The 13,519-nt window shown below is 36.4% G+C and overlaps 1 long non-coding RNA gene across 1 annotated transcript in view; it reads right to left on the reverse strand.

Moving 5' to 3' along the window:
• Positions 1-3,945: 3,945 nt before the first annotated feature.
• The window catches only part of LOC149153619 (uncharacterized), a 79,282-nt gene continuing 69,708 nt past the window's right edge, over positions 3,946-13,519 (reverse strand). Inside the window, exon 3 of the long non-coding RNA XR_016263668.1 lies at positions 3,946-4,069. This is a non-coding gene — a long non-coding RNA (uncharacterized LOC149153619). The remainder of the gene's footprint in view (positions 4,070-13,519) is intronic.

Here is a 13,519-nt window from a genome sequence, read left to right on the forward strand (position 1 = left end):
AAAATACTGAAATATGCTTACAAACAGAAATGGCAATAAACTAGCTAGGGCGATGGTAGCTTATCTCTGAGAAGAGATGTGATGGCTACATGCCTCTGAGCTATGTTACAATGAGGCTCGAAGGCCTATTTATTGTTGAGAAACAATGGAAAAACCCTTAACATTCCAAAACCTAACCCTAGGAGATGAAACACCAAACTGTGGGCCCCGTTTGGGGGTAAGTTGGTACATCAACTTCCCGGGGTCGTAACTTTGGCATATGATCTCCGTTTGACGCGTACAATAGCTCATTAGAAAGATCTATCCGAGCACTATCATTGTTGGAACGGGCAACACCAGTCCATTCCATGGACTCGTGTTGCCCCCGGATTCCCCAAAAAACGTCGTTTAGGGCCTCAAAACGGCTCCGGAAGTTCAGGACCCGAAAAACTGCTAAAAATAGTAAGTTGTGCTACAATTAAGGAAACTGAAAATGCTGAGAAAGACAATGGTGGGGGTCCAGGTGGACTTGGCAGGTGGCCACCAATATCCACCTGGATCATTGGGGTACTGATGCTTCAAATTGTTCTGGTATAGAGATGCTCGGGGGAGAGAGAAGGACGTAATTGCCATCTCTCGCGGTTGGGTGGACTGGTCACCTCGTGGATTTCTTGAGATCTGAATCTCAGATAAGTATATAGAAGTTTGAAGTATCAGGTTAAATTAAAAAAAAATTGTGAGGTTTTCAGTTCATAGATGTATTATTCGTGTATACTTTCTTTTGACTGCAATGAAAGGATGATGATTTACTTGTATTTTTATTCTAAATTATGGATGTGACTCAGCAGGAAATAAATTATTTCATAATGCAGTAATCCTAGATATATGAATACAGTACGCATTAAGTTACACAAATTGTGAAAAAGCTTGATAATCAAAGTACCAAGACAACAATCTTCCCAGCAAATATTTAAAGAAATTGTTGTAGGAATAAATTTCAGAATAAATAATTATCTATTACACTCAAAACAGGAGGGACACTTTCCTTGGTCAAATTTTTGTTTACCAATTCAGGAGGAAGTTTAACTGAAAGACTTCCAGGCCTACGTTAGTTCCCAGGCAGGGCCGAGTAGGATGTCACCTGGGAGGCGAGCTTGTTAATTTAAAGAATACTATAACGTTGAAGGAGTTGTATCAAATAACAAAAGGATAACATTCATCGTAATGTTACAACCAAAATAAAAATTAGAGAAAGATTTACTATTAGAATCTCGATAACGAAAAACGAAGTTCCAAACCCTATCTTTCTTCATCACAGCGGTACAGAGAATATTAGAACAATGTACTGCAAAACAAAGAAATACTAACACACAGAGTCTGGCATCGAGACTAAGGAGCCACGGCTAGCAACCAAACAAAGACCCTTTTTCGATCCACATCATAAATTCCAGAAAAACCTATACATATATATTTATCAAACGTGTCATGTTACTACCACATTAACTACAACCAGTCACATAATCTACAAGTGCAAGAAGAGGAAAATTATAAAAGGAAAATTAATACTCAAATCTTGACATAAACGCATACATATTTAAGTAACCCTTCAGAAAAAATTACAACCATAAGTTTCTTGTTCCAACCAACACAGTTACTTCTCCTAAGGAAGAGTAATCATGTAATGGTTCCAGCCAACCAGGTTAGGCTAAACCTTGGAACATTAAACAAAAGCTTGAAAGAACCGAGTGCCAGTAAGGCCGCACCCAGCAGAGAAACATAACTAAGCATTCTTAACCATTTTACATATGAAATTGAATTACTTTTTGATGCAGGAGCATCAAGACCTTTTTTTCCATTTGTAAATATGGGGTGTGATAATATTAATTTGTAAATATGGGGTGTGATGATTTTTAATATTTTATTAATTAATTTGAATTAAATAGGAGAAGGTGAGGATTTATGTAAATATTTTTTTATTAATAAAAGGATATGAGGAAATTTAATAAATTGAAGGATTTTAGGGATAAAAACCTATCCTTTAGGGATGTTGAGAAATTTAGGGGTTTGTTGAGGATTTTAAGAGATTGAGCATTTAATTAAATGATTTTTTTAAATTGTATAAATAGGAGGGCTTTTTGTGAGAAAAGGACATTGAGATTGTGAGAGAAGTGTGAGATTGAGAGTAGGCTTGAGCAGCAAGGCTGTAAGCCTTCAGCAATTGTAAGGGCCACGACATTGAACATCTGGCCAGTAAAAAAAAGTTGTAAGTCATTGTTTGTTTCAGTTTATACACATTGGGTGATTGGGAAATTGTATATTTGTTTCTTGAAGTTCATAGCATTGTTAAATTAATGATCAATGGGGTTGAAATCACATTTATTTGTGTGAAAACCATGCAAATCACTAAGGGTAAATGGCATTAAAATCTCTGTTTGCAAAGGGCGCCATTCTAAGTAAAGATTTCTGTTGAAAGTCGATATAAAATTCAGATTGGTTAATATGAGGTACAGTGGAAATTGAAAATTGAATATAGTAGTGCGCAGAACTATGTTCTGAAACTCTGTCAGAATTCAATTGAAAATTGTTATGTTTCAAATAGCATTGGCATAGTTTTAACAGCGTGGTAAATGAGTGGCTTCAGCATATCCAATTGGAAAATCGATTTTTATGGAAAACGTTGAACTGGATATGAATATGTGTGAATGAGTTGAAATTATGGTGTATACAGCATTGAATTCTAATTGCAAGAATGAATGCTGAACATGAGGGTTCTAAATTCAATGGAGGGGTTAATCCATAACGCAGACTCAGTTGAATAGAAGAATTCGACTTCAGATTTGTGTTTCAGTTAAAATGAAGAAAACGTAATGCGTTTTTCAGTTACTGGTTAACTTAAAACGAATTTAATTATTGGGTTTCAGCTTTACCTGAAGAAATTGATTGAATGTTTTAAATTGAAGGACGCATGTTATTGCAGAGGTGGAAATCGATTTAATGGTTTAATTGAAGAACGCAGGTGTGGTGATTTGTATCTGTTGAAGGTTGCTGAAGTTCATTTCTAATATGCCAGAAGTCGTGAATTGAGAGAAAGGGTGCAGAAATCTGTGGTGACAATTCCAGCGTGGGTAAATTGTGCTTGACAGAGTTCCACAACAAATACAGAAGACGAATTGGGAGCGTGAGAACCTGTGTTATTAATGGAATCTTAAATGAAATCGATCATCAGAATTCTGCTGGAGAGGAACAACGTTTTCTGCTGGAGTGGAAACAACATTTTAATGCAGAAATAACATGCCAGAAGCATGGACAAGACGCAGTTTGCCGGAGTATCATAAGTGTTGAAGACGCAGTATTTGTAAAGAAGTTGTAAGATGCAGGTTTGTAAAGAATTGCGTGGGCCAGCGTGGGGCGTAGGTTTGAAATTGATCTATGGAGGCGAGTAACCAGAATCAAGAACAAAATGGTGAGTCGATTTTAATAATAAAATGAGAAATGATTGAGATTAAAAGGCGCTGAAGAATTGTGGAAAGTCAAATCTGGCAATTTCGTTGAAGTGCAGCAGTTGCAAAAGATTAACAGTAATCCTAAAGGGGTATGATAGAGACAGCCTTTTAATGGACATCGTGTTTAACACAGGTATGGTTTATCTTGATGGGATATCGATGGTCTTTTGAAATAAGAAAACTCTTATAAATTGACTGGTTTAATTGCTCTGGAAGTTTTATATGAAGATTTGAGTTGGGCTTCATCATAGAACCTTGTATGAGTTTCAAAGCAAATAGAGAAATTATGATGACATGTTATTAATTCCCGCTTATTAGAATATGGGTTTTGAGAACATATGTGCAAAGTGTGAATTTGCCAAGTATTGAGGATTTTGATTTGGGGAAAAAGCTATGAATTAAGTTGAAATGCAACAGATGTTTAAGATCATGGTATTTGCAGGTCTAGCCCTGCATCACTTTTAGCAAAGGCAGTAAAACTGCGGTAGTAAGGACCAATCTTTCATATGAAGAATATTCTAGTAAGCAAATGTCAGCGCAAAAGCTAGAATGTACCGAAGGGAGAGAGGTTTGGAATAAATTTTAACCTGCCAGTAGAAGCAAAAATAGGGTTAGAAGACTTCCATTAAGGGAAATACAACCTTCAACTAGCGGAGACAGAGGAATCTACTTGAGGATGTTGGGAATTTTTCTGGTAAAATTCCAAAAACAAAATAAAACTTGTAAAAAATAAAACTTGTATTCATTAATCAAAGACAACTTCAGTTACAAATTTCTTCCTCTCTCTCATAGGGATTCACCAAGAACATTTCAACAAAAATACTCTGTTTCTTCTTGCACAAAATTACACTGCTATGTGTGTAAAAATTTTCATTTACTGCTCTGAAAAATTTCATTACATATGCCCTGCTGTTACATACATTTTAACCAAAAGAAATTCATACAATCATTCACACTGTTGTGCGTTCTTCCCTTTTGTTTTCACTCACAAGCTGCCCCTGTTTTCTTTTGCATACGCGCTACTGCATATTCCAAACTCCAGAACCAAAAAAAACATTACGTTGCATATGTTAAAACAACAAAACAAAAACTTATGGCTTTTACCTTTTCTTGTCCCGTAAAACAAGAATTACGTCTGTGCAAAAAAAAACATTAAAATTAAAAACATTTACCATCTTGTCCCGTAAAACAAGAATTACCTCTGTGCTGACCAGAGTAAATTCATTAATAATTTTACTGTTAAACCTGGCGGTCAAAAACTTTCACTTCACGCAATATTTATTTGTTGCAGGCCTGTACGCATCTTTGTTTCAATCAATGGCTTCAAACCTTCACTTTAATCGAACGATCATTGCTGGATCAAGTCACCCGAAATTTATGTCCCGATAAAAAGTGGTTTTGAAACCGTACTATGAACACGCATCAAATTTTGATTGCATCGGGGGTGTTTGAGGGAATACTGCTGCCTCAGCAAAAACAGTCCAATGGGAAACTAGCGGTTTTCTGGAATAATGAAGCGGCGGTTGCAAATTACATTTTCAACACTCCCCTTTAATTTCAACTGTTGGGTTATCAGTCATACCCAAACACTTACTCAAAAATTCAAATCTTTTCTGGTCCAATGGCTTTGTCAGAATGTCTGCAACCTGCTCTTGAGTCCTGCAATGTTTTAAAACAATTTCTCCATTGCTTACCAATTCCCTGATGTAATGAAACCTTGTGTCAATGTGTTTCGTTCTCTTATGAAACACCGAATTCTTGGATTATGCAATAGCAGAGCTATTGTTACAAAAACTCACCGTTCCTTTTGCCTGCTCTTGGCCTAAGCTCCTTAACATTCTTCTCATCCAAACTGCTTGACATGCTGCTGCTGTAGCTGCCACATATTCTGCCTCTGCTGTAGACAATGCTACAATAAGATGTTTCTTAGAAGCCCATGAAATGGCTCCTGAACCCATGTGAAAAATATAACCGGATGTGCTTTTCCGATCATCTACACTTCCAACCCAATCACTATCAGTGTATCCAACTAAATCTAAACATTCTGACACAGTGTATAAAATGCCAAATCTTTTAGTACCTTTAACATACCTCAGAATTCTTTTTGCTACCTCCCAATGTGCTTGTTTTGGCCTCTACATGAATCTGGAAATTAAACTAACAGCATGCATTATCTCTGGCCTAGTTGCAGTCAAATACATTAGGCTGCCAACTATGCTCTTGTACAAACTAGGATCAAATCCTTGTTGTTGTCCTCTTTGCTGAGTTTTAATCCCATCACTGTGCGAGTGATCGCTGCCTTGCTGTCCTGCATATTGAATCTCTCCAATACTTCATTAACATATTTTGCTTTTGAGATAAAAATTCCATTTTTATTTTTATCTACTTCTATTCCTAAGAAGTATCTCAGCAAACCCATGTCAGTCATCTCAAACTCTTCTTTCATGACTGTTTTGAAGTTCTCAATGAGATGATCATCATTACCTGTGAAAATAACATCATCAAAATATAACACAACAATTAGTAATTTACCATCCTTCTCTTTGATGTAGAGGGTGGGTTCTCCCTCACACTTCTCAAATCCATTTTCCTGTAGATAGGAATCTATCCTACTGTACCATGCTCTTGGTGCTTGCTTCAGCCCATAAAGAGCTTTCTTCAATCTGCACACTTTGTGCTCTTGGCCTTTCTTTTCATAGCCTAGAGGTTGTTCAATGTAAACCTCTTCCATTAACACTGCATTTAGGAATGTTGACTTCACGTCCATTTGGTAAACTTTCCACTTGTTTTGAACTGCTATGGACAGCACTGTTCTCACGCTTTCCATTCTAGCAACCGGTGCAAAAGTTTCCTCATAGTCTCTCCCATATTGCTACTTGTATCCTTTGACAACAAGTCTTGCCTTGTGCCTTTCTATCTTGCCTTCAGCATTACTTTTGGTCTTGTAAACCCATTCGACTCCAATGACTTCTTTTCCTTTTGGTAATTCAACTAGATACCATGTTTTGTTTCTTTCTATGGCATTGATCTTCTCATCCATAACTTCTATCCATTTCCTATCCTTAATTGCTTCTTCAAAATGAATAGGGTCATCAACATGACAATATAATGCAAACAGAGAATTCATACCTTCATCATAAAAGTCACTTAAATTTCTAAACTTCTTACCTCTTTCATTTGGTGTGCAAGTGTTTGAAGAAGCACTTGAGTTTCCTCCTTGCCGCGTGCTCGTAGAAGCACTTTCATTTCTCCTCAAGGGTGTCACTCGCTATCCTTATGTTGGTGCTGCTTTTTGGGGATGTATTTTAGCTATCTCCTCATCATCTTCATCATGAGACAAACCGTTTTTAACATTCACTGTTTTCTCTATGCTTCTATCCCAAGCTTCCTCCTCAATGAATTGAACATCTCTGCTCACAAAAAACTTCTTGGTAGATGGGATATACAACCTGTAAGCTTTGGATTCCTCACTATATCCAATGAAAATACATTTCTCCCATTTGATGTCCAACTTCTTTCTCAGTTGATCTGGAATGTGTGCATAAGCCACACAACCAAAAACTTTCATGTGGGTGACTCCTTGCTTTCTCCCACTCCATGCTTCTTCCGGCACTCTGTTCATGACTACTTTTGTAGGGCATCTATTCAAAACATATACTGCACAGTTTATAGCTTCAACCCAATAATCATTTGCCAAATGCTTTTCCTTTAGCATACTCCTCACCATATCCATGATTGTCCTATTCTTCCTTTCAGCTACTCCATTTTGCTGCGGGGTGTACCTAGCTGTAAATTGCTTATGAATTCCATTTTCTCTACAAAAACGCAGAAATTATTTGGAGATATATTCACCTCCTCTGTCAGTTCTTAAAACTTTGATATGCAGCCCGCTTTGCTTTTCTGCAAGTACTTTGAAATTTCGAAATTTTTCAAACACATCACTTTTGTTCTTCAGGAAATAAACCCAAGTTTTTCTAGTGTAATCATCAATGAATGTTAGAAAATATTGGTTGCCTGCTAGTGATAGAGTTTGCATCGGTCCACATAAATCTGAGTGGACAATCTCTAAGGGTGCCTTTGCCCTTATGCTTTTCCCTGATGGAAAACTTTCTCTATGTTGTTTCCCCAAGATACAACCTTCACAAAGGCTGTCTGGTTTCTCTATCAATGGTAATCCCCTTACCATTCCTTTTTTACTCAACAAGTTAAGACCTCCAAAGTTGAGATGTCCAAATCTCAAGTGCCACAACCAATTTTCATCCTTTGGTACGCTTTGGAAAGCCTCTTGGGTAACTGCTGCAATTACTTCTTTGTTTTTCAAATCTGCTCTTATTCTGAGAGGGAACATCCTGTTCCTCGTCATCTTCACTTCAGCAATACATTGTTTGCTGGGTGCTCTATTCATGATGGTGCATACATCATTCTCAAAGAAAACATTGTAACCCTTTTGAACAAGTTGTCCAATACTCAAGAGGTTACATTTCATTCCAGGAACATAATAGACATCTGCTATGGTTTTCTTTTCACCTTTCTTTGTAAATATTTTTACTTCTCCTTTTCCCATAACAGAAACTTTACTATCAGTTCCAAGTGTGACTTGTGACTTCACACTCTGATCTAAAGTAGAAAACAGGGTTATGTTTCCTGTCATATGGTTGCTGCAACCGGAGTCTAGAAACCATATATCTTCACTGTTTGTTTCAGCCATGTTACAAGCTAAAAGCACATTATCTTGGCTGATATTTTCTCTAGTGATATTTGCACTAGATCTATTATTCATATCATGCTGCTTTTTCCTACATTCACTTGCATAATGCCCATATTTTTTACAACAATAACATTGGACATTGGATTTTTCATACCTTTTTCCTTGAGCATGATGTTGTCCACTTTGCTAACTGCTGCCTTGGCCTTGGTTCTGATTTGGATTGTTGCCTCTTCCTTGAACATTTGCTGGATTGTTTCTTCCACCTCTGTTTTGGCTTCTGCCTCTTCCTCTTTTGTTTTCTCTGCCTTGACCTCTTCCTCTTCCAAAGGACATCTGGGTCTTGAAGGCTTGCTTTAGAGATGAGTTTTCATTTCTAATCAACCTCTACTCATGTGTTATCAGTGATGCATGAAGTTCATCAACTGAAAAGTTTGTGAGATCTTTTGTCTCTTCTATGGTGGTGACAATCACATCGAACTTTGAGGGTAGGACCCTCAATAGTTTCTCCACAATCCTCCTTTCTTCAAGACTCTCTCCATGAGACCTCATCTGTGTGACCAGACCAATCACTTGTGTGAAGAATGAGTCAATATTGTCTGACTCCTTCATGCATAGATTCTCAAAATCTCTCCTCAACAACTGTAGTTTTGTTGTCTTCACTTTCTCCATGCCTTGATAGGCTGTCTTGAGAGTTTTCCATGCTTCTTTGGATGTCTTGGCTACTGCTATCCTTGGAAACACACTCTCATGCACTGCTTGATACAAAAATATGAGGGATTTTGAGTCTTTCTTCTTATAGCTCTTCAATAGATCTTTCTCTGCTTGAGTTAAGTTATTAAACTCTTCTTCATCTGCTGGTTCTTCAAATCCATCTTCAACTAATTCCCATAAATCTTGAGAAGCAAACAGGGCTCTCATAGTTATTACCCAGTAGTCATAGTTTTTCCCATTAAACTGTGGGAGCTGGGTATTAAAGATACCCATGCTAGTGCTGGTGTTGGAGCCAGCCATTCCTTGCACTCTAAACTATCACTGTGTATGTAAAAGTCACTGACTGTTCTCAACAACAACACAAAAAAAACTTTGAGAAATACCTGGATCCTTTCTTGACTGAGTCTTCACTCTGCTGGAGAAGCTAATTCAGCAAGAAAATCCTTCCCTTCAGCTTCTTTGATACCTTCAAAGAGCCTGGACAAGCTCTGATACCACTGTCGGGAATTTTTCTAGTAAAATTCCAAAAACAAATTAACTGAACACAGAGACCATGCTCTGTTTATCTCCACAGGATCTTAGCATAGGGAAGCTTTAAAAAAAAAAAATCTGAGCAGACAGAGTTTTTCCTTGTACAAAATAAAACTTGTATTCATTAATCAAAGACAACTTCAGTTACAAATTTCTTCTTCTCTCTCATACGGATTCACCAAGAACATTTCAACAAAAATACTCTGTTTCTTCTTGCACAAAATTACATTGTTGTGTGTGTAAAATTTTTCATTTACTACTGTGAAAAATTTCATTACATATGCCCCACTGTTACATACATTTTAACCAAAAGAAATTCATAGTCATTCACACTGTTGTGCGTTGTTCCCTTTTGTTTTCACTCACACGTTGCCCCTGTTTTCTTTTGCATACGGGCTGCTGCGTATTCCAAACTCCAGAACCAAAAAAAATTACATTGCATATGTTAAAACAACAAAACAAAAACTTATGGCTACTCCAGAACCAAAAAAAAATTACGTTGCATATGTTAAAACAACAAAACAAAAACTTATGGCTTTTACCTTTTCTTGTCCCGTAAAACAAGAATTACATTACCTATGCCCATACTTCCAGTGAATTAAACAAATAGTAAAATTAAAGTTTTACCAACCCTTACTGACCGAAGTAAATTCATTAATAATTTTACTATTAAACCTGGCGGTCAAAAACTTTCACTTCACGCAATATTTATTTGCTGCAGGCCTGTACGCATCTTTGTTTCAATCAACGGCTTCAAACCTTCACTTTAATCGAACGATCATCGCTCGATCAAGTCACCCGAACATTATGTCCCGATAAAAAGTGGTTTTGAAACCGTACTATGAACACGCGTCAAATTTTGATTGCATCGGGGGCGTTTGAGGGAATACCGCTGCCTCAGCAAAAGCAGTCCGATGGGAAACTGGTGGTTTTCTGGAATAATGAAGCGGCAGTTGCAAATTACATTTTCAATATAGGAGTGCCAACGCGGGTGGCATTGAACAGTAGCATCTATAAAAAGCGTTACCCTCTGGAATAAGTCTAGGTTTCACCTCATTCCTTTCACATTGGAACCAAAGCAACACCACTGGAAAGATAAAAAAAGGAATTTTGTTCTAAGTTCTATCTGTGGAGTGATTTGGAACATTGACTTTCCTCTGCTGGTGGAGGAGAAACCAAGATCTAGAGGATTTCCTGCGCGGAAAAGGTAGTCATTTAGAACTCGAAAAGGAACAAAAGTCTCCAGTTGGTGTAACTTGTTTAAAAAATATATATATATTGGCAATAATCGTAAACACTATACCTGGATATGGTTTATTTCCTCATGGTTGTAAACCTTCGAAACCATAGCGAACTCGCAAAGTTGCAGAACCCTTTAACCCTAATTCGAAAAAAAAATAATGAACCTCAACTTAGGAGTTGGGAGAGGGGTTAGTTACCTCAACCACTCTAACCATAAGATAAGACCTGATCGATCGCACGGTGTGAAGGAGACCAGGTGCCCAAGGTTGGAGGAAGCTTTCAAATGGGGTCTTTAAGGGGATAAGCATCATTAAAAGTCGGACACCTCGAGCAAAGAAATCATAATAAATATACCTTAAACCACATCAAACCATATAAACCATAGCGCTATGTAATGTGGGTCATATGGTAATAAAAGCATAAGTTACGCATATGAATTGAAATGAAAACCTAAATGACATAATTATAATAGAATACAAAGTATCATCTTAATAAAAATCATTTGTGAACATAGGATAAAATCAAGCATGATGATAAGTCTTAGAACTTGGTGTAGATACATAATAGATAAGTAAAAAAATTTACTTAGATGTATTATATCTATTACAAGTAGTATCAAACCACAATGTTTCAATATATGGTGTCTTGATCGGGAAATGTTAGTAATGATAAGTGTGTTGAAATGTGCACATAGTAAGAGAGTGAGAAAGTAACCGATTACGATGAGGAGAGGATCAGGAGGTAAATTTCCACCAAGATCAATAGGAGGAGCAGGTTCGAAGCAAATCCAGAAATGTGGATGCAGTTGGGTGTAGAAAAACAACACCAAACAAGTATGCTAATTGAAATTGTTTAGCAATTACAAGCTGAAATGGTTCTATTAAGAAAATATAACAAAAGACTAATGTGTGAGCAGAAGAGGATCCCAAAGAGTCTCTTAGTTAACCAGAACCATCAAACCTCACGATCTAGTCCTCAGCATCAAACCAGAGAGGAAGAGGAACATCAACAACTAACTGAGGATACTCTGGAAGGAAGTCATACCTATAGGATTGATGGGAATAGAGTTGACCATGAAGAGGAGTCGGGTAATGTCTCGCATCAAAGGAATGTAAATAATTTACCATCGACGAAAGGGATGCCCTTCTTTAATTTGAACACTATAATAAGTGTAAGGGAAGGAGAGTTGACCTAGGCCTTATTTGAATATATGGAAATCGTGCTAATATGGCTTCAATATAAAATGGATAAATTTTAATTGACAAGTTGGGTTGGAGGAAGCCTTTATATCAATCGAATCTCGAATGACCAGATGAAGTTCAAGTCCTTCTAATTCTAGGATGTAATTTTGAAATAGAGAGACGAGCAGTTTTACAAAAAACTCTACTCAAAATGTTTCAAATATAATAGTCGAGGTAGAGGAATCCTAAATTCAAGTTTATATGAATTAATTGGAAGGAGGAAATCAATGAATCGATGCATCGATGCATCAATGATTCATGTATCTTGTATGAACATGTGCTCTATATAATTACAAGGGGTAATTCTAAAGGGAGGTGTCCAATGAATTCTACCTGACCCTGTGTAAAAGGGGTCATGTTATTATCTCCAACATAACTCCTTGTGGGTGAACCCAGGAAGCATAAAATGTGAGATAAGCTAAATTGGAGAAATCATACATAATCCACGTACATTTATTGCAATATAAATGAACAAAGTCACAATGCTAGACAAGACCAATAGACTTGGACAAAATATAAATATGCATCAAAGTTGAAATCTTATCAATCAGATACTTAAAGAGAAATGGCATACAAGTTTCCACGGGAATTAAGGTTCATTTAAATCACAACCCAAACATTTTAAGGATAAAACCTAATAGCAAAGGAAAGTTAACTTTGTCTTTTCCAAAATAAAACTCCATATACACAAAATAGGTAAGAAAAATCCTAGTTAGGTAAGGGCCTCTATGGAGAATGATCTAGCTAAATAGGTAAGGATAAGAAAACTCCTCATAAAATGTGTAGCTTTTGACAAAGAAAACAAGGGTGAAACTTCAAACAAAACAAAGACTGGCAAGATGATTACAAGGTGATTACAATTAAATTAATTCAATTGTATTCTATGATGTCAATTCATTTGGAAAACATATTGATTACCTATTTAAAAACTCCAAATATTTACATCGTCATCATAGAGTACATATTTCCATCTAATTTTTGTTTAAATCATATTTTTATTGTTACTGTGATTTAAGAGAGGCTATTTTCCAATTTCCCTAAACTAATAATCAGTGCAAACTTGTCATTTTTCTTTGGACATCACTTCTTTAATGTTATTAAAACGGCCTGGGATAAATAGTTTTTGCATGAAATGTCTACAGATTTATTAGGTTACCAATGAATTATTTTATAACTATTTCTACCCTAGAGGAACCCAATATAGCCTTCTGAGTATGTTTTTATATGGCTCTCGGATCCATATTAATTACTATATAAGCATAGATTTTATGGAGGTAGTAAAGCTAGGCCTTATAAGAATGATTTAAAAATGTAAATTCTTTTGTCCATCTCAATTTAATGTAAATTCTCTTACCCATCTCAGTTTATGAATAGGATAGGGTCAAACTGAAATCATTTGTGATAAGTGTAGTCATAAGCTACGTTCCTTACGCAGCTAAGAAACTAAGAATATTCAAGCATAATGAGGGGCGCATTACCAGATGTTGTTGAAATTTCTAAGTCTGACACGTCAAAAATCCCTACTGCATTATCTGGTTTATTTTCTCCTACTTGTTATTTTCATGAACAAGTTATTTATAAATATAAATATTGAAAATAAACAA

The sequence above is a fragment of the Pinus tabuliformis genome, chromosome 9, assembly GCF_031772625.1.
Source record: "Pinus tabuliformis cultivar Carrire ecotype Pingquan chromosome 9, CPIR1, whole genome shotgun sequence".
NCBI classification, from domain to species: domain Eukaryota; kingdom Viridiplantae; phylum Streptophyta; class Pinopsida; order Pinales; family Pinaceae; genus Pinus; species Pinus tabuliformis.